The sequence below is a fragment of the Acomys minous genome (genome assembly GCF_964271855.1).
Source record: "Acomys minous genome assembly, chromosome: 7".
Taxonomy (NCBI): Eukaryota; Metazoa; Chordata; class Mammalia; order Rodentia; family Muridae; genus Acomys; species Acomys minous.
This window is the reverse complement of record NC_140488.1, coordinates 79,838,560-79,860,635: the sequence shown is the minus strand read 5'-3', so window position 1 is coordinate 79,860,635 and position 22,076 is coordinate 79,838,560. Positions and strand designations below refer to the sequence as shown.

The 22,076-nt window shown below is 39.0% G+C and overlaps 2 protein-coding genes across 3 annotated transcripts in view; one reads left to right on the top strand and one right to left on the bottom strand.

The window, feature by feature from the left end:
• ZC3H12B (zinc finger CCCH-type containing 12B) overlaps positions 1-22,076 on the top strand; it is a 372,224-nt gene that overhangs the window by 47,919 nt on the left and 302,229 nt on the right. The window contains exon 5 of the mRNA XM_084789887.1: positions 4,163-4,261. The gene's annotated coding sequence lies outside the window, so the exon portion shown is untranslated. The remainder of the gene's footprint in view (positions 1-4,162; positions 4,262-22,076) is intronic.
• The window catches only part of ASB12 (ankyrin repeat and SOCS box containing 12), a 60,037-nt gene that overhangs the window by 35,138 nt on the left and 2,823 nt on the right, over positions 1-22,076 (bottom strand). The window contains exons 2-3 of one of the 2 annotated variants that reach the window (XM_084789897.1): positions 20,729-20,796; positions 6,264-6,302 (exon numbers count right to left, since the gene is read on the bottom strand). The gene's annotated coding sequence lies outside the window, so the exon portion shown is untranslated. The remainder of the gene's footprint in view (positions 1-6,263; positions 6,303-20,728; positions 20,797-22,076) is intronic. The other variant, XM_084789895.1, reaches the window with a different exon arrangement.

Below are 22,076 nucleotides of genomic sequence, written 5' to 3'. Positions count from 1 at the left end.
GGCTTGTTTTCATATGTGTGTATCTATTTACTGTGATTTTACTTCATTTTAAAACTCTAGTTTGCTTGGGATTTTTTGTTTTGTTTTGTTTGCCTGTTTGTTTTCTAAAGATGGACAGGAAAACATGGACTTGGATGGGTAGGGAGATGAGGATGGTCTAGGAGGAGATAGAGAGGGAGGAACCATGTAGAAAAATTATTTACAAAAAGATAAGATAATCATCTTGTATGCCCATCAATAGATAATTACATCAAGAAAAACATCTGGTATATGGAGTATTATTCAGTCATAAAGAAGAATGAAATCCTATTAATTTTAGTAAAATGGAATGAACTGAAGGACATCATGTTAACTGGAATTAGCTAGACACAAACAAACATGGCATCTGCTCTCTCATATGTCAAAGCTTACAAAAACAAAGATGAACTAAAAGTAAAACAGTGATCATTAGAGTCTAAGATATTTCATGAGAGGAAAGGAAATAAGAATGGTTCTGTGTAATTAAAGAATTTTGTCTATGTGGTACTTGTATATGATAAATACATACTTTTCTATATGTGGAAATCACAGCGAGTCCCATTATATATACAATTAATATTTGTTAGTAGAGAAAAAATAATAAAGTATGGCCTAAAAGATGGCTTAGAGGTTCAGAGGACTGGCTAATCTTCTAGAGGACCTGGAGTTACTACCAACATGGTAGTTCACAATCACCTGTAACTCCTGTCACAGGAGACCTGATGCTCTCTGTGTGACGGTGTTTTGCCTGCGGGTATTTCTACATAATAATAAGTTAATTTTTTAAAGCAAGAAAAAATAATGAAATCACATTGACTAACCTGATCTAAAAATATTCATGATTCAGTAAGAATAAAAATGCAGTTGCAGCTGGAGCAGGGTCCCTCTCTGACTCTGTGGTCTCCCTTTGGATCTTGTTGCCCTAACTGGGCTGTCTTTTCTGGCCTCAGTGGGAGACAATGTGCCTAGTTCTCCAGGGACTTACTGTGTCTGTGTGAAGGCCATAGGAGTCTATCAGATGTCCTTTAACTAAATGTACAAGTAAGTATGAGCTTCCTGATACTGATACTGGGAATCTAACAGCTTTTCTGCAAGAGCATCAGATGCTCTTAACCACATAGGCATCTCCACAGCACCCCTTCCCCCGTAAAACTATCAAATCATAAATATGGCACTTTGTTTCTACACACACACACATACACACACACAGACACACACACACTCACTCACACACACACACACACACACACACACACACACACACTCACACACTCACACACACACACACACACACACCACACAGTATATGCATACAAATTTACAATTGCTTTCAATTATCATTGAAAATGTTTTTTAAAATTTCTACTGAATGATAAGAGTTGGGTGAAAAGGGAGCTGTCATGTAGGAATATTTAAAAACAAAACTTCCAAATAAAAAAAATACATATTCTTAATTTCTTTTATAAACACACATGCTCACACATAGAAACATCAGAGAGTGACTGAGTACCCTTCATTCTAGTCCAACCACTTCGCTTTACAGATGGAAAAACGGAGAGAATGAGAAATAGACTTATCCAGGGTACACAGTGAAATGCTGGCAAGACTAAATCCAAAACCCGTTTCTATTTCATATTCTTTCCACCATTGCTGATTACTACCTCCTATAATTAAAAGCAGGCAAATTCATACTACACTGGAACCCATAGGGGGGAAAATAACAAATGGACACACATCTGTCTTAGTGTTCTATTGCTGTGCAGAAATTGTATGACTACAGCAACACTTATAAAGGAAAAATTTTAATTAAGGCTGGCTTACAGTTTCAGAGGTTCAGTGCATTATCTTTATAGCAGGGAGTGTGATGGCACACATGCAGACATAGTAGCTGAGAGTTCTATATCCAGATCAGAAGGCAGCACGAAGACACTGAACCTGGTTTGAGAATTTGAAAACCAAAGTGCACCTGCAGTGATGCATTTCCTTCAACAAGGCCAAACCAGTTTCAACAAGACCATGCCTCCTAATCCCTGACAAGTAGCACCACTTCTTAATGAACAAGCATTCAGAGACATAAGCCTATGGTGTGGGCATTCCTATTCAAACCACCACTTTCCACTCCTTGGTCCCCATAGGCTTGTAGCCGTATCATAGTGCAAAAATATATTCAGTCCAACTTCAAAAGTCCCCATAGTCTATTACAATCCCAACACTGTTTAAATATCCAAAGTCCAAAGTGTCTTCAGAGACTCATGGTAATCTCTTAACTGTAACCCCCATAAAATCAAAATAAAAAAGCAGATCATATACTTCTAACATACAGGATATATGTTATCATTCCAAAAGGAAGAAAAGAGAGCATACTGAGGAAATATGATGGAGCAAAGCAAGACCAAAGCCAGTAGGGCAAACTCCAAACTCTACATCTCCATGTCTGATGTCAAAGCACTCTTCAGGTCTCCAACTCCTTTCAGCTTTATTGGCTGAAGCATACTTCTCTCTCTTGGCCTGGTCCCTCAGCCAGTCTGCACAACTCTGGCATCTCCAACATCTTGGGGTCTCCAAGGCATTCCAGGCTTCTCCTTTACAGCTTCACACAAAGGCCTCTAGCTGTACCTCTATGTCGGGACACTCCTGATACATACCTGGCCTCAGTGACTTTCCTTAGCTGTGAAAGGAGATTCCCAAATCCTTCTCTTGTATTCTTGACTTTAAAACCGAAACTGTGTGGCTAAAGTTGCCAAGTTCTGCTGTTTGCTGGGACTGGAACCTGGCCCCCTCATTCAATTCCATCTATATCAGCTTTCTGTTTTTAATGGCTTCCATCACTGAAAAATCTTTTCTTTAATTCCTTTTCACATGTTGGAAGCTTAGCTGGGCGGGGTTCTGTCCTGAGGTCACTACTCCCTTCATTCTCTTCATGACCAGGTTTTTCCTTAAATGATTTATTTGCTTGAGTATTAGACTTAGTTCTATTAAGTTTCCTAGTGCTCCTTTTTTCCTCAAACTGTACTTGTTGTATGTTTCCTTGCTTAGCTTGCTTCTTTTCATTATAGATTTGCATAAGAGCAATGACTAATAGTCACATGACAGTCAATTCTAGGCTGCCAATCTCCTCTGCCAATGCTATTAATAAAAAACTCTTCAATTTTGCCTCAGACAGATGTTTTGAACATGGCAGAAAGCAGCCATATTCTTCACCAGAATAACACAATTTTAGGCCACTTTTTAACATTCTTCTCCTCTGAAATCTCTTGAGATCTACATTGCTTTCATCACCAGACTTCTATCCTTCTACTGGTATGGCCCATTAAGCCCTGCAGAAAGCATTCAATTGTTTTCCTAATCCAAAGTCACAAATTCGAAATTCCACCAACAAGCAGTTACAGCAGGACCACACTCAGCTCCCTGGCAACAACTTCTGACTTAGTTACTGTTCTATTGTTCTGAAGAGACACCATGACCCTGGCAACCCTTATAAAGGAAAGCATTTAATTGGGGATTGCTTAGAGTTTTAGAGGCTTAGTCCATTAGCCTCATGGCAGGGTGGCTGCAGGCTGACATGGTAACTGAGAGTTATACATCCGAATCCAAAAGCAGAAGGAACAGAAGACAATGGAACTAGCTTGAGCATTGAAAACCCTAAAGCCCACGCCCAGTGGCATACCTGCACCAACAAAGCCATATCTACTCCAGCAGGGTCACACCTCCTAAACCTTGCCAAGTAGCACCACTCCCTAATGACCAAGTATTTAAATATATGAGCATATGGGAGCTATTCATATTCAAATCACCCCAACATCTATAAAACATTTTACATGTGTGTGAGACAGAGAGAGAGAGAGAGAGAGAGAGAGAGAGAGAGAGAGAGAGAGAGAGACAGACAGACAGACAGACAGACAGACAGACAGACAGACAGACAGAGACAGAGAGAGAAAGACAGAGAGAGAGAAGGAGGAGGAGGGCTTGTGTTAGCCCCTATAAAGATCCCACAACCCTTTAAGTTCAAAGAAGTTAAATGGCTTGCTTTAGGTTATACAGATCTGAATGCCAGGGTGGCAGGGTGGGAGTTACACCCAAGTATTCTACAGCTAAGTATAGTTCTATTAGATAATTTTACTTGACTAGCATGTTCTCTTTGCAGATGCAGAAGAACAAAGGTGGGAACTTTTTTATTTCTGAATTTCAAACTCCCAAGCACTTTTTCCAAGGGAACAGATTTTGGAACTATTATTCCAGGAAGGTAAGTACTGTATATCTAAAGACAATAAGCTCTCTATGGTTTTTACGTTTAAGTCACTTCTTAGAAAGTGGTTCTAGTTAGTAATCACTTATAATAAAGGTGGTAAAACTCAATTAATAAATTCAAATATAAAAAACAGATGTAGTTAAAGATGGAGAAAAATACAATTTATGCTTTTACAAGTCATATGAGTTCTAAGTAGGCATATATTATGTGCCTTCATATACTAGTACGGAGGTGAAGAAGACTACATCTTAGATGTTAATTATTCTAAAAAGATAGACATAGGGACTGGGTGGATAGCTCAGTTTGTAGAGTGTTTGTTTAACAAGCAGTAGGCCCTGGGTCAATCCCCAGCACTATATAAAACTAGCCATGGTGATACACACCTATAATCCTAGCACTTAGGATAAAGAGGTAAGAAGGCCAGAACTTCAAGTTTTTCCTCCACTACATAGGGAGATCAAAGCCAGGGGCCAGGGGGAGGCTAGAGAGTCTGTCTCATAAGAAAAAAAGTGGACATATTTTCTTAAGTCCCTCAACATACAGTAGGATGAATCATTCCAAAGATGGAATATTATAACATCTCTGGCTTGACAATATTACTTAAATGTTCCCTAACTTTTGACAACAAATAGGAGGAGGAGGAGGAGGAGGAGGAGGAGGGAGAAAAAGAGGAGGAGAAGGAAGAGGAAGAGGCCATCCTTTTTACCTCATCTCTCTCTCTCTCTCTCTCTCTCTCTCTCTCTCTCTCTCTCTCTCTTTTTAGCATAAAGATCTTCACATATGCTAAAGAAGTTAGACATGGATACAATGAAACAAATGAAACTTAAATATCACCAAATAATAGAAACAAAGATTATTTTCTCTCAAAAGGAATATTTGCCAAACAAATCAAGAAAAAGACACCTGCCTATGGTTTTAGATTTATAGAAGGCAGAACAAGTTTGTTGCTTTTAAGTTCTTCTTTTATAAATATTTTGATGTTTTATGACACTAACATCAAGTGAGGACTTCCTGTCTGGCATATCAAAACAAAGGTGTTGAATAATGGGCTGAGCAGAGGTTTTAGGTTTCACATGTTAGGAAATCGTGTCTTAAGAAAAGTTCTTTACCTGAGCTTGCATGTGTCCTCATTGTGCTGCCTGTTGGAACATGCTGCACATTAACAATGTTTTTGCATTGTTCTTGCCAGGCCAAAACCAGATTTGGCTGATGATATTGAAAAACATTAACAGACATTTTCCTCTTATCAGCTCCACTTCTTCCCGTCACAAGAAGCAATATGCAATCCACACTCTGACCCCTTGACCTTTTATGGAACAATATCTGTTCCACAGATGAGCCCTATCAGAGCCTTATAAAGTCATAGGTAGGATGGCAAGTAGCTCTGTCAATATAGTATCAGCAAACACTGAGCAATTAGTGTGAGGAATGAAGATAATAAAATGGAAGGGACTTAAGTCACAGTAGTTTACTGCCCAGGAATGAGGGCTCGGAAATGAGAAGGTAAAGCTAAAAGAAGTAGGAATATCTGTATTATAAAGTGTTCAGATACATTCCCTTTATCTTTTAGAAAGGAGCTGATGGTAGGAGTAGTGATGGTAGGAAAATCATAAAGACTATAGACAACAGAAAACACTAGAAGGAAATAGCTATTAGCTATCTACTAATCACATAGTAAAATGCATTAATGTATTGAAGCCTGAAAACAACTTCCTTAAAGAAAATATATTTACCTACTTTTACAAATGCATAAGCTGAGTCCAGATATTATATAATTTTCCCCAAAACAACTGCTATGTGGAAGAAGCTGAATTCAGATTTTCTTACATTAAAACCCATGATTATTTCAGTATGTCATTATGGGAAACATATTAGATTAAAAAAACTATCAAAGCTACCTGGCACTGAAATAAAGTTTATAAATGCAAGATCAATGTCTATCACAAAGCAGGCTACCTGAATGCATTTAAAATGGAAAGCCTGAGGATATCCTTACCAGTGACTTCTCCCCAGTGGCAATGTGATTGAATTTAATCTGCAAAACAGAAAAGCAGCAGAATAATGACACAGCCCTTCTACTGCCAGGGTACCTGACTCTCCGGGATGACCATGGTTATCACCAGAAACATAATCACATCTATAGCCAACAACCATCCTTTGATAAGATACCATGGGGGTTCTCCCAAACTTAAAGCACAATAATGGTAAACAAATAAATGTTAGGAAAAAATTCTGTCTCATCTCCTTCCCTCTTTCAATTAATTCATTTTGATTTTATGTATATGAGTATTTTGCTTGTATGTATGTGTACGTTGCCACATGTATGCCTGTGCCCTCAGAGACAGGAAGAGGATATTGAATTCCCTAGAATTGAAGTCACAGAGAAGCTATAAGAAGCAATGTGGATGATAGGAACTAAACCTGGGTCCTCTATGGGAACAGAAAGTACTCGTTAACACTTGAGCCATCCCTCTAGCCCATCTTTCACTTTTGAGGTATAAGATCAATAACTTTAGTAGATCAGATCAGAATAAGTGCCTATGATGGAGTTTAAAACTCACAGAATTTTACAGACGACAACTAAATTTCCTTTTCTACCAAATTACTTATCTAAATGATCAGTAGTCAGTTATATGCCTATTATTCACAAAGTGGTACATAACTATTAGCTATTTAATCCCTACAAAGGTTTATGAAGGTATAACCATTCAAGTTTGAGAATGAAGAAATCCAAGTTCTGAGAAGGGAATCTCTTATCCGAGGTCATCTTTGGACCTAGGTCCATGCTTCTTTCTCTTGCAAGTCTAACAACTCTAAATCTGGACTTAGTGTTTAAATAGAAATGGAAAAATGTCCTCTGGTGATACAATTAAGCAAAGAATGTAGGAAGATTACTCTTCACGTCTAAGCTGAGAGAGAGAGAGAGAGAGAGAGAGAGAGAGAGAGAGAGAGAGAGAGAGAGAGAGAGAGAGAGACAGAGACAGAGAGAGAGACAGAGACAGAGACAGAGACAGAGACAGAGACAGAGACAGAGACAGAGACAGAGTAAGAGATGGAGGGGCACAGAAATGGAGTTGATAAAAGAAAATGTGCTTTAAACTGTGGTTTGAGGGTTTAAGACTTTGAAATTATCCTCTTATCCATTTTTCTGAAGTCTCCTGCAATGATGGTGCCTAGATGTGTACCTTTACTTCTCTGGCCTCCCTGCTGTGTCTGAAATGACCTTCTAATCAATAGTCATTTCTAAGTTCTCTGTCCATTTGGAGATGTCTTCTATGAACATTTACATCATATCTACAAAAGCAAGGCAGATGCAAGTATCACACACATATTCCAGGAAGGAATGTTTTATTTGTCTTTTTTTGAGCCGGTGTCTCTTTATGTAATCCGTCCTGTTCTGGAAAGTCACAAGCCTTCTCTTTCAGCCTCTCAAGTGATAAGATAACACATGTGCACTATTATACCCAATACTAAGAAAGAGTTTTCTTTCTTTTAGTGTGTGTGTGTGTATGTGTGTGTGTGTGTGTGTGTGTGTGTGTGTGTGTGTGTGTGTGTGTGTAGTGATTGCTCTCTCCTCCCGCTTTTTCCCATCTCCCTTCCATCCCTATCAATGCACCTGGTTCTTGCCAGTCCCTTTCCCTCCCTGGATCTATTAGCCATGGCACTTGTACAGAGGTCAGAGGACAATTGCAGAGTTCATTCATTCTCTGCTTAGATCATGCAAGTCTCAAGGATGAAACTTAGATAATCAGAGTTCACAACAAGTGCCTTTACCTGCTGCCCAATCTTGGTGGCCCCAAGAAGAAATTTTCTAGATTGTTTTGTCAAACTCATTTTTTTTTTGTCAAAACCCTAAGAGGTTTTGGAGAGGCAAAAGAAACAAATGAAAACCACATGTGGGCCCTACTTATCACTGCTGAAGATTAGTGGAAAAGGGGAGTTAGTGCCTCCAACTGTATACCTGTTGTTGATCCTAATAAATTCCAATGGGTAGTATCAACCCAATGGTCCAATAGATGTCCCTGACTGAAATAAAGCCAAAAGTAGTACATCTGGGAAAGGGACTGGTAAAGGTGAGCAGGGGGAGTTAGGAATGGAAATGAGATAAGAGGATGGGAGGAGGGAGTAATCAGAATGTATCATTCATGTCTATTCTTTTATATATTATATGTTTATATAGATAATTTCCGAAGACAGAAGCTTAATAAAACCTCTTGATAATATAATAAGAATCAATATATCAAATATTAAGAGAACCAAAATGCATGCAGTCAGCATGAGCTATGTGAGTATGGGTAGTAAAGCACTGAACAAGATCAAGGACCAAGCAAACAACTGTGACAAACTTAGAAGAAACTTAGAAGACAGGGAGAAGGCTAGAAAGAACTTCATCTGATGAGTTAGGTGAATGTGGCTCCTTTAACACACCCAAATATGTAAGTCAAGTTCTTCCTTCCAAAATCTGCACCAATGAATAACTTCACATATTAATGGCTTTAGTTATCCAGTCAAAGAAACAGGCAGGCTAAATGTATCAGGAAACAAAAACCTATCTGTTGCCTAATAGAAAAACAACTTTAATGATCAGCACTGCTTTACAGTAAAAAGATGAACAAAAAATTAAATGGGACAAGGAAACAGCAGGCCACAAATCATAATCCTAATATCTGACAAAAATAGATTTCAAACTAGAACTAATCAGAAGAGATAAAGAGGAATACTTTATTCTAATCAATGAAACAGTTAACCAAGAAGACATTACTATTCTAAACATGCATGAGCCAAACCCTGGTGTACCCAATTAAAAATGTACTACTATGTCCCTGTTGTGTGGTAGAGCATTTTCTGGGTGTATTCCAAGGAGGGGCATATGCTGCCTTATTCATAATAGCCAGAACATGGAAACAGCCTAAATGTACCTCAGTAGGAGAATGGATAAAGAAACTGTGGTACATTTACACTATGGAATACTATTCAGCTATTAAAAACAAGGAATTCCCGAAATTTGTGGACAAATGGATTGAACTAGAAATGATCATAATGAGTGAGTTCACCCAGAAGCAAAAAGAGACAAATGGTATATACTCACTTATATCAAGACACTAGCCCAAGGGGTATGTCCCATAAAAGACTTTACTTACCAGGAAAGTCGGTCAGAGGGGAGGACACCCTATTGGGACTTTAGGTGAGAGAAGTGTGGGAGAATGGGGAAATAGAAGGATCCAGAGGGTCCTGGAAACCTACAAAAAGAACATTATGATGGGTGGATCTGAGTCCTGGGGTCCTGCTCAAACTATGGCACCAGCCAAGGAAAATACAGGCAGTAAACTTCGAACCCCTACACAGACCTAGCCAATTGACAGGACATTCTCCACTGTTGAATGGAGTGTGAGGTCTGATTTTCATACAAACTCTGGTGCCCCATTTCTGACCATGTCCCCTTGATGGGGAGGCCTGGTGGCACTCAGAGGAAGGATAACAGGTCACTAAGAAGAGACTGGATACCCTATGAGCACATACAGGGGGAGGAGGTCCCCCTCAGTCACAGTCATAGGGGAAGGGAGTAGGGGGGAAGCAGGAGGGAGGGAGGAATGGGAGGATACAAGGATGGGCTAACAATTGAGATGTAATATGAATAAATTAATTTTTAAAAGATTAATAAAAATTTACTACTAGATTTATTGATACAGATTGACATCAATAGTAGGGTATTTCAGTGCCACACTTTTCCTAATGAGCAGGTCATCTGAACAAAAATAAGAGAGAAACATCTTAATTTACATCATATATCAAATGTTTTTCTTTTTTTTTTGGTTTTTTGAGACAGGGTCTCTCTGTGTAGCCTTGGCTGTCCTAGACTCATTTTTTAGACCAGGCTGGCCTCGAACTCACAGCGATCCGCCTGCCTCTGCCTCCCAAGTGCTTGGGATTAAAGGCGTGCGCCATCGATTAAGAGATAGATACATAATATTCCATCCAAACACCAAAGAATACACATACTTCTCAGCAGCACCCAGAAGCTTCTCTAGAACAGACCACACCCTAGTGTATATATATATATATACACACACACACAAATTCATGCAGATGAAACAACTCATTGCTTAATGATGAATGGGTCAAAGAAGAAATCAAGAATGAAATAAAAGTGTTTCCTAGAACTAAGTAAAAATGAAAACACAACAAAACCTCTGGGACATATTGAAAGCATTGCTATGAAGAAAAGGTGTAGCTCTAAGGGCCTACATAAAATATGAATATGAATAAATTACTTAATTCAAATAAAAATTGGAAAAACAAGAACAAGATAAATTCAGATATAGTTGATGGCAAGAAATAATAAAAATCAGAACAGAAATTGGTAAAACAGAAACAAAGAAAACAACATAAAAAATCACAAATCTAAGAACTAATTCTCTGAGAAGATAAGATTGACAGAATCTTGTCCCAACTAACCAAAAGAAAGAGAGGACCCAAATTAGAATCAGGAATGAACAGGGAAAGATTGCAATGGACAACAAAGAAATTCAAACAATACTCTAAAAACCTGTACCTAAAAGAAATGGATGACTTTCTAGATTCAGTCAAGCCACCAAACTTAAACCAAGAAGTCAATAACCTAAATGCACACACACAACAAATGAAAAAATTAAAATAGTAATAAATAACCTTCTAAAAAAGTAAATGTCTAGATGTATCCACAGAGGGATTCTAACAGATATGAAAAGATGTACAGAAGGATCCTCAGAAGGTCACTGTTTTCTCTTACTCTGTCAGGGGCCCAGGAGATGAAGAAGGCAGAAAAGACTGGCTAGTTGAAATACCATTGTATTCATTTCTTTATTTATATATTTTTGCCCAGATAAAAACCTTCATTTTGGTGATTTACACCACCAAAGTTGTAGCAAATACATATCTAAGAGTTCTGAAAGATAAAACCAACCAAACAAAAGTAGCCCTGCATTTCCCAGGGGACCTTCTTTGCCTCTATGTAAACCTGCAGGGTCACCAATTTATCAAACTTTAAACTGCTGACAACTAGAATTTTCCCTGTCTCTCAAGACTCTGATGCCTCCCCTTCCAGGCTGAGACTCCTCTTTGTCTCTCAAATATTTGTGTCAGCATGGTTTAATAATATTTCAGTTTTTTAGACCTATTTACGTTTATAGTTGACCCTTAGTCCACTTCTGTAATTTACCCAGTCTTTAATCTGTTCCTACACTATTCACCAGTCAGGGGAAACTCTGAACAAAGCTTGAAAGTGGTCACAGTTTTCTCAGGACAATGGTGCCCAATGCAGGAGCCTAGAGTGAGGACTCCAAGAAGATATTACTCGTCTCCAGTAATATAGGAGGGCTGAAGTCAGGGCTTTTTTGTATGTTTGTTTTTTGACTTATTGCATTACCTGCTGGAAGTTGAAAAACCAATAGCTCATATACCATCAAGAGGAAGGTTCCATCTCAGAAAGGCAAACTTATTTTTTCTTTTTCTTTTTTATTAATTTATTCTTGTTATGTCTCAATGGTTATCCTATCCCTTGTATCCTCCCATTCCTCCCTCCCTCCCATTTTCCCCTTATTCCCCTCCCCTATGACTGTGACTGATGGGGACTTCCTCCCCCTGTATATGCTCATAGGGTATCAAGTCTCTTCTTGAAAGGCAAACTTATAATTAAACACAATGAGTTCATATCTTGGTGTGTACAAAACATGGACAAAATATCAGAGTGGAGAAAGATTTATTACCTGCAGCAGGTCATAGAGCACTGCCCTCCACGAACAAAGGGTGTTACAGCATTTTATGACTTCCCAATGAGAAATCACTCCAAGCACTTACAGACTAATGAAGGGGAAATGCTTTAATAATAGCAAGCAACCAGTTCTGGCTGATGCACAAAGGGGAACAAGCCCTGAACAGAAATCCTCCTCAGCTTCTATAGATTCACAGCCCCACGTTATGGTTTGAGAAATTAAACATACTTTAAGAGACAAAAATGTCAAGGTTTCATTGTTTGGACAAATGGGGAGATTTACAATGTAAAAGTATTGCTGTAGTTATCTTGAGACAGAGCAGGGCTGCTTTTCCGGGGCAGCTGGTAACCAGGGTCACTCTGCCTGGAAGGCAACATGCTCTTCCTGATAAGAGGCTCAGCCCTTGATTAGCTGCTGTCAGCCAAGGCTGTCTAAACTGCCTGACAAAGGCAGAGTACCACTTTAGCTAAATTTCTACTTTCATGTAACTCGATATTTTCTAAGCAAGATCGTTGTTAAATTCTTTATAGCATCACTTTATTACATCAAGAGAACATCAGGATTTCACTAGAGAGTCTATACATACTCATATAGGAGTTAGCGCATTCCTTGAGCATATTCAGTTAAGGTTGCGGAGCTCACAGATTAAAGAGTAAATTGGGGCTAATGAGATGGCTTGAGAGTAAAGGCATTTGTCCATAAGCCTGATGACCCTCATACAAACCTTGGAACCCACTTAGTGAAAGGAGAGAACCACCATGCCTGCAAGTTGCCCTCTCCCTCTGTATGCACACTGCAGCACACGAACGCCCCCACACGCATACAAATTACATGAATAAATAAAAAGAGAGAGAGAGAAACTTAAAAATGAAATAGACAGAAATACCTCTGAGGGTGCTTAGCTTGCACCATAAATTTTGCCTGAAAATAAAGGAAAGGATTCTTTGAAAGTTCAATGCCCCCGAAGGTGCCATCTCTATTCAGTGACTCGTACAAACTGACCTGAGCAAACTACAATGGAGTTCTTCATGCCATGTATCAGTGAAGCAAAGACTTTAAGGATGGACACAGACACATTGAAAACAAACAATTTTTTTTCCTGAAACTACAACATTCAAGTCTACCTGAGTCAGAGTAGTTTTTCTTTTTCTTTTCTACTATTTATTTGTTTTCATCATATAAACCCCTCTGTCTTCTTGTTGCCTGGGAGCTCTCATTCTGTTTTATTTAATGGAGACTCCCCTATTCATGAACTGCAAATAAAAGTCAATTAGATCTATGTTTGGTGTGATTTTTTTCTGCCTTCCCCTCTGCAGGGCACTAAATCAGCACTGATTTCCTGAATAGCACTGATTCTCACTTAGTAGTGCATGTAACTAAAAGCACATCAAAAGCCTTACATCTCTTCCTTTATGTAGCATCTATCTCCTTTACTTTGTCTGAAGGCACAGAGATTGTCTTTAATCCCTTTTCCAGTCACTCTGAATTCCCAGAAAAGCAGAAAATCCCTACAGATGACTCTTAGACTCTGTCTCCCAGATGAAGGCAACTATTCGTGGTGGAAAGGCCACAAACTGAAACAAAAGTAATCATCCACACCCTGAATCAACATAGACTACTTTGGAATACCTTGAAGGACCAGACCTTGATCAAGATTGCTTAATTATGCATACTTCTTACACTCTATCTAAACACAAAATTTCTCTGCTAACACCCTGATGGACTCAGAAACACTAGACTAGACCCTTTTTAAAATTCTTCTTCTCAATATCTACCCATGGAATAAATCTCTTGTTGGTATCATGCGATCCATGTGTGTGTGTGTGTGTGTGTGTGTGTGTGTGTGTGTGTGTGTGTGTGTGTGTATGTGTAATATATGGGTAAGATGCTGCAGCAGAGATCAAAATGGTTCAAAATCAGGCTGAGCGACTCTGTATTGATAAGATAAGATAACCAGACCAGTGATGGGAGGGAGCTGCTACTGGAGACAAACTGCAGAATTTAGCTGGTAGTTAAAAGGCTGAACCAGTCTAGAGAAAGACAGACAAACAGGTAAGTGAACAGGCAGTTGAGTAGAATGCATCAACATCAAGGTACCCTGTGGAGCCAAAATTCCTGGAGTCATTGAGGAGTTCTTGGTCCTTAACATACACGCAAGGTATCAGATGGTAGGTTGATGTTGGACCATGCTATAACAGTAATGGGCAGTGGGGTCCAGGTTAGGGAGGAGTTATACTTTTTCTTTGATATGTCAAGACTGCTACATTTTTGCATTTTTATGCTTTTGATATACCCACATGCTGTTGCAATCTCACCTCAATAAACTTAAAGGCTGGGTTCCATTCGTGTTGCCAGGAGTAGGCCATTTATTAGTCTGTATTGAATGGGTGATGCCTGACAGATGGTGCAGTTTCTGGGTCTGCTCAAGGTGTAGTCATCCTCCTCCTTTAAAATGGAGCTACAAGCTGCTTGTAAAATAGAATCTCTTAGCACAATGTTCATCGTAATAAAAATTGTTTCCTACAATATGGAGTGTGCCTGACCCAACAAGAAATTTATTCAATGTGTGTAGAGTTTGAGAAGAGGAATTTAAAAGGGGGCCTAGTGTTCCTGAGCCTTCATCAGGGTATTAACAGAGAAGCTTTGTGTTTAAATAGACATTAATAAGTATTCATAATTAAGCAGTTTTGATCAAGGTCTGGTCCTTCAAAGTGTTCCAAGGTACATATATGATGGGGTTTAATACATAGTTCATTTCCTTCACTGGTTGTTGAGAGTGAATAGTTGATGAGTGAGACTGACTCTGACATGAACTCTGGTGCCCCATATTTGACAACTTCCCCATGGTGGGGAGGCCTGGTGGCCCTCAAAGAAAGAATAATCAGGTGACCAAGATGAGACTTGATAGCCTATGACCATATAGTGGGGGAGGAGGTCCTCCTCGGTCTTAGACCTAGGGGAGGGGAATAGGTTGGAAACGGGAGGAAGGAATGGGAGGATACAAGTGATGGGATAGCAATTGAGTTATAATCTGAATAAATTAATTAAATAAAAAATACATATCACGTATAAACATACACACACATATATATGTGGGTTAAATAACACTAAAGTATTATTTATATGCATATAAATGATGTATTTATACACATTATATGCCCATATATCATTATTAAACCCACATATATGCATATAAATTCATGCATATCTACATGTGTTCTGTGTACTACATGATATGAGTTGATAGTAGTAACTAAGTCTGGGATAAAAGAACCTGCATTCTCCCCAGCCAGACTACCGAGGTAGCTACATCACCAATCCACTTTTACTTTTACTTTTCTGAGACAGGTTGCTGGCCTTAAACTTGAGATCCTCTTGTCTCAGCCTCCAGAGTGCTTGGGGTTATAGGTCTGAACCAGCTAAAGGGTAGCTGAATAGCAAGTGAGAGAGCAAGTAAATAACAGTGGCCAATTACAAAGGAAGGAAGGAGGGAGGGACCAGAACAAAGAGTAAGAGTTTAACAAAAGACCCCGAAGGTCTGCTATAAAATACAGAAAAGACTCAGGGGGTACTTTAGGGCTAGAAACCGAGGAAGGCAAGAAATTGATGGGGAGTAATGCATACTAACGTTCAGATACAGGCTAGAGTAATGTAAAAAACAAACGATAGTAAATGCTGAAAAGTGTTGCTGCAAGAGGAACATGAATATAAAGCACTTTCCAGGATTGCATTGTGCTAATCTGAGTACAATAGGTAAAAGGGATAGGTAAACTTGATAGGAGTATGTGATAACTTCAGTCAAGTTACCATAAAAGAGAGATGAGGGGTTTTAAAAAATGTGTATGTGCACATATGTGTAAGTTTAAGTGTTTGGGGAAATATATGAAAAGGCCCAATAGATGCACAGTACCTTATAAAATTATGTACTTTGAACTTGCTAAAACCTATTAAAAGGATATCTGTCATTATAGTAGTTTTTATCAAATCCCCCAAATACTACTTATTTATATTAAAAAACATTAAAAGCAAACATTGAAATTTAGATTGGATATATTGGATTTTAATAAAGATTTCCTTAAAAGACCTAGGAATAATTAATTCATTTCATGGGTAACATATATTTTTTTCTGTACTATGTGCAATACCCATAAAATAAAAATATAAACTGGATGTAGTGGCACGTGCCCTTAATCCAGGATTTGTGAGATAGTAGCAGACAGATTTCTGTGTGTTAAAGACCAGCCTAGTATACAAAATGAGTTCCAGAACATCCAGGGCAGTGTAGAGAGATCATGTTTCTAAAACCAAAACCAAAATAAAATAAAATGCTGGGCACAGTCTGTAATCTCAGCACGCAGTGAGGCAGAGACAGAGAGATCTCTGTGAGTTTGAAGCCAGACCTGTCTATAAAGAGTCCAGGACAGCTAAGGCTACACAGAGAAACCCTGTCTTGAAACAAACAAAACAAAACAAAACAAACCACAAACAATAAAGTAAAATAATTAAAATATTTAGTATTTTAAAAAATCTCAAGTAACGTACACTAAACTTTTATTAGATTATTTGTTATGCATTTCTATTTCAGGGATATTCTTATATACAAATATATTATATAAAAATTAATAAAAATTGTATATTAAAAGGTCTTTCATAACGTTCAACATCTCTTCATAAATAAGTTCTTACAAAACTAAGGAACCTGATGGGAAAGGCACATAGGTGAGTCAGCCCCGAGGGTATGAGAGCAGGGGAGCTGGCCTAACCCCTCACCAGCTGCAGCAATCAGGAGAGCGGCCCCCACCTCAACTGGGCAGCACAGTGGAGCTGGCTCTGGTGGCATGGGTTTGGGTGAACCAGCCCCAAGGGCAAGAGAGCAGGAGAGCTAAACTTCGTCCTTGCAGGCTGCAGCATTGGGGAAACTAGCTGAGGCAGTGCTGGAGAGCTCCCCCTGGTGGTGTGGGTGCAGGAAAGCTGGTGGACTGAGCAATTCAGCTATCATCCAGGCCAAAATCCAGGGCTTTGAGTTGGCCCACTCCCAGCATTTACCTCATCTATGAACTGCTGGAGCAAATGAAAGCGCCAGTCTTGCAGATCCAAAACTGCAGGACCTCCATGTCACAGGGTAACAACAGGATAACTGAGAGGAATCTCAGTGAGGAGCCAGTATTGATGCTGTAGCAGAAGCCAGAGGCCTTAAACCAGACCAATGACTCATTGTAATGAACATTTGCATATAAAGATGTGTGGAGGGGGGGTATACTGTGGGACGCGTGAAACACTATAGCTTCCACGACAAGAAGTTCTCTATGCTTTGTTTTGTTTAGTTTTTTATTTTCTCTTAGTAGAGTAGTTGCAAGGGCAGAGGGTGGATAAGAAGGTATGGGAGATCAGTGGGATTGAGGCGCATGATATAAAACTCAAAAAGAATCAAGAAAAGGTTTAAAAAATAAAAGGAAACAAAGGGGCCAGACAAGAAAGCTTATGCTTTTGATCACAGCACCTAGAAGGCAGAGGCAGGTAGATCTCTGAATTCCGTGATAGCCCAGTATACATAGCAAATTACAGATCAGCTAGGGCTACATAATAAGACTCTGTATATATCTTCAACAAAATAAAAGCTATGTATGACAAACTTATTACCAGTGTTGTGTTAACTAAATTTGACAGCATTTATTTTCAAAAAACATGGAACAAGAGCACCATTCTCTTTACTCTTAGTCAACACAGTGCTCAGAGTTTAGCCAGAACAAGAAGAAAGGAGTAAAACTTATGGAAATAAGAAATAGTCAAATTATCACTACTTGCAGATGATATGATTATATATATATATATATATATATATATATATATATATATACATACATACACACACCATAATTTCATGCATGTATACAATGTGTTGTGACCATTTCCACCACACCCACCTTTTTAATCCCCCTAGTACTCTCACTGGCCCACTTCTTCCCAAGTAGTCCACCTCCTCTTTTATGTCCATTTTTAGTACCTGTCTTCTACAGGTAACCACAGATCTGTGTATTCATTATTAGCAAAAGCACGACATATCCAATAGACAACTTTTCCTAGTGCTTCTCTCACTCTCTGCCTACTACCATCTTTCCTCTCTCTCTTCCACAATGTTATCTATACAGTGTTCTGCCTGCACACCAGAAGAGGGCATCAGATCTCATTATGGATGCTATTGAGCCACCATGTGGCTTCTGGGACTTGAACTCATGACCCTTGGAAGAGCAGCCAGTGCTCTTAACCTCTGAGCCATCTCTCCATCCTGCTAAGAATAAATCTTAATTAATAAGGTTATATTCCAATAAAGGAAATTAACAACTCATTACTAAACGACACTGAAGTAATGACAATAGAGAAAACAAAGAACAAGCTGATTCCAACAACAGTCAATAAAATTTATGGCAGACATGAAATACTACAATAATAGTCAGTGAGCCCTAAATTTTAACTTCAAAAGGCAATTTTTTTCTCACACATAGGTGGTAGGAATGTATGTAAACTAATAGGATGTAGCTGAATAAATGGCTATTCTATTATCTAGAAACTCTACTTATATAAGTATTGAAACAAAACACATAAATTTATATTCATTAGAAGGAAATTTTCTTGGTAATACCAAAATTAAAAAAAAACTTCCTTATCAACAAATGATCATGCATGTGGCATGCTAACAAAACCAAATAGTATATAGCAATGAGTATTTTCTGTAACTACAAGGAAGAAAAGGACAGATATTTCAGACAAGAGAGTATAAACTGTATGACTCCATTTTGATGTGTTTAAAAGGCCAGGCATGGTAGCACATGTCTTTAATCCTATCACTCAGGACATATGGAAGCAGATCTCTGAGTTCAAGGCCAGCCTGGTCTACAGAGCAAGTTCCTGAACTATGTAGTGAAACCCTGTCTTGGAAAACAAAAGAGCCAGGAGGTAAAACTTACATATCACAGGATACGGTTTTACCCATGGGTTAGAAGTAGATTAGAAAATGAAATGTCTTTCTTCATAATAATATTTGTATGTCCAGTTTATAAAGTTATATAAATTAATAACTATGGACAGATATCAAGATATCAATCAGTTTTATTGGGCTTCTTATATCACTCTAAAACTAAGCATTCCTATCTTTATTAAGCAAGCCATTTAATCTCTAAAGGCCTCTCTGCTCACTTGTCTTATTAATAGTAGTAGTAGTAGTAGTAACAATAACAATAATATCATCTTTCATAGGCTTTTTTAAGGAGTGAAGACCAAATTCAGAAAAAGTACTGAGCACCCGGCCTGCCACATACTTAAACACTCAGTATGTATCAACTGGTATTATTATTTTTCTGGGCCAGGTTTTCCTTCTTGTAGTTACCAGCCAGTTTATAGCTTTAATCCACCCCCCACCCCCCCCGTGCACACAAGGAATACTAATTTTTACATACTTTTTAAAAGATTTATTTATTTATTATGTATACAATGCTCTGCCTGCGTGTACACCTGCATGCCAGAAGAGGACATTATAGATGGTTGTGAGCCACCATGTGGTTGAACTCAGGACCTCTGCAAGAGCAGTCAATGCTATCTTAACTGCTAAGCCTACTCTCCAGTCCCAGAATACTAATATTTTAACACTCAGGAACAGAGGAGTTCCACTGCCTCCTCTTTGCCTGGGCAAAAATTTAACAATTTAAAAATGTGTATTCATGTAAGCAGAGTTGATCTGGGTACATAAGTGGCCCAAGTGCACCTAGATTGGGAGAAGCATAGCTACAGCAGAAGTGAAGGACCTTTGCTCTTTTAGGGTGCCATTATCCTTATGCGATTATGCGATACCAGGAAACCTAGTGTAAATAACATGAATTGGAAATGAGGAGATCGCGAGAAAGTTAATGCTGGATGTGGTTATCATTTACAGAGAAGAGTCTGAGGAACCTGGAAATCAGAAGAGACGTTCTTGCTTTACCCACTGCATCAGGCAAAGTCTAAGGCCAACAAGTGAGCACAATATTATATTAAAATATTGAGAAAGCAATTAGTTTAAAAAATTGAGGGAAACAATACCTAATTCAAGTTTCCTAACTTCAAAACCTCATACTAATCTTATTAAAATGTGGACTTCAGTTAGCCTAGGCTTAGTCCATAATAATCAATGAAAACCACTAATGATAGGCTAGTTCATGAATTCTTCACTGTTCCTTGGTCCTAAATGGAAGAACTAAATTGTAAGAAGGAGAAGTGGGAATCTAAAGGAGCTGGCTGGAATTGGAAAGGAAGGAGAGTCTGAAAACATGAGAGGAACAGAAATAGCTCTAAAGGGTGGGCAGGCTGCAACCAAGCATCACCTGAGCTAGTAATGCCACGTCGTGCGTTTCTTCCCTCAGTTGAGCTGAGGTAAATCCACTCTGCTTTACCTTGCTTCCTTTCCAATTGCCAGACTAGGACTGGAGGGATGCTCAAATCCATATTTACTTGGAGGCAGGTGTGGGGCAAGGGCATCAGTTTAGAGGCAGGGGGTTTCCAAAGGAGGGAGAAGAAAAGGAAAATGTTGGAAAAAACTTTACAAGATGTGACACTGGGGCAGGTGGGGAGGGTGTTTAGTAATGGTGGCTAAGAAGCTAAGGTAAAAGAGGGTGAGAGATACCAGTCTGGAGTTTGTAAGGGGGCAGATGTCATTAGTGGGAGAGCATCAAACACTCACCGAGTATGTAATAGACAGGAACACAAACCACCACCTTTTTCAGCTACTCTACTGCTCCCAACAGGGACCTGAGGAGGAGAACACAGTTTGGCTGAAAGGGGCTGTAGACTCAGAAAGCAAACACCTGCTCTGGAAAGGGGTGTCAAAGACCACCCTGAAAAGTATAGGGTAGTGCCCGTGAGCTCAAAGCTGTAAACTAGCAGGAAGCCTGTGTCCATGTCAATTCTTTAACTTACCTCGGGCACAATGAAATGTTTCATGATTACAGGTGCTGCCAGCAAAAGTTGCTTTTCTAGTGGCTGCAGCCTCTGATCCTAGTTTTCTTAGCTCCGCCCCTGATCAAAGTCTCATCTCCTAATACTAACAAAGGCTCTTACCATGACACTTTATCCACAGTTATACCAGCATCTGCTAATTGTTCTGATTCAGGCTCAAGATTTGGCACAGTTCTTACGACTCCAGACTCCCAAGTCCAGAGATGTACCTCATTTGTTACAGAGGCTGCAAAACATGCAATATACACAAAGCTCTGGAATTCTGTCCCCATACTGCATAAAACCATAGTGGTAAATGCCTGTCGTCCCAACACTCGGGAGGTGAAAGCAAAAAGACCAACAGTTCAGGTCATGTTTGACTACATAACAAATGTGACCCTGTTTCAAACAAGAAACAAACAAACAAAAAAAGGAACCACTTATTTGAATAGTGCAACTTTTTTGCACTCCTACTGTCATCAGAAGTGCATGATACAGAAGATGACAGGCCATCTTATGCTGGAAGCTGGGCTTCTAAAGAGCTCTTCTGGGATGAGACCTTGCGCTAGTCAATATTGAATACTTTTTTAATTACAAGGAACTATGTCCTCTCTATTACCCACTTGCATAAGTCTACTGCCACCTCCATAATTAAAACCTGTACTCCTCAAACCTCCAAGAAATTGTCTACATAGTATCTTGGGTGAATAATAAACTCACTTTCCTGAGCATTTTCTTCATGTGGTCTTTTCTATCCATTCAGTTCTAGTTGTTTAATACACTTTCCTTTCAGTCCTTCTTTTGTTTTGCAACATTTGCCACTGTTGAGTGACATTCTCATTCAACATTTTTTCTCCCCTTGGCTTTTGTTATCAAGTAAACTCACTGTGCCCATCCTCAACAGGTCCCTTCAGCTGCCCAGCTCTTCCACAAGTTCAACTCTTATACTTTAATATCTCAAATCCGGTGAATGCAAACTAAGAGCTGAATTAATGTATTCTTGGTGCCTCGTTAAAGACAGGGCAGCTTACACCAAACATGGGTTTCCATTCACACCCCCCTTTTGAATTCTTCATTCTCCTACCTGTGCCATC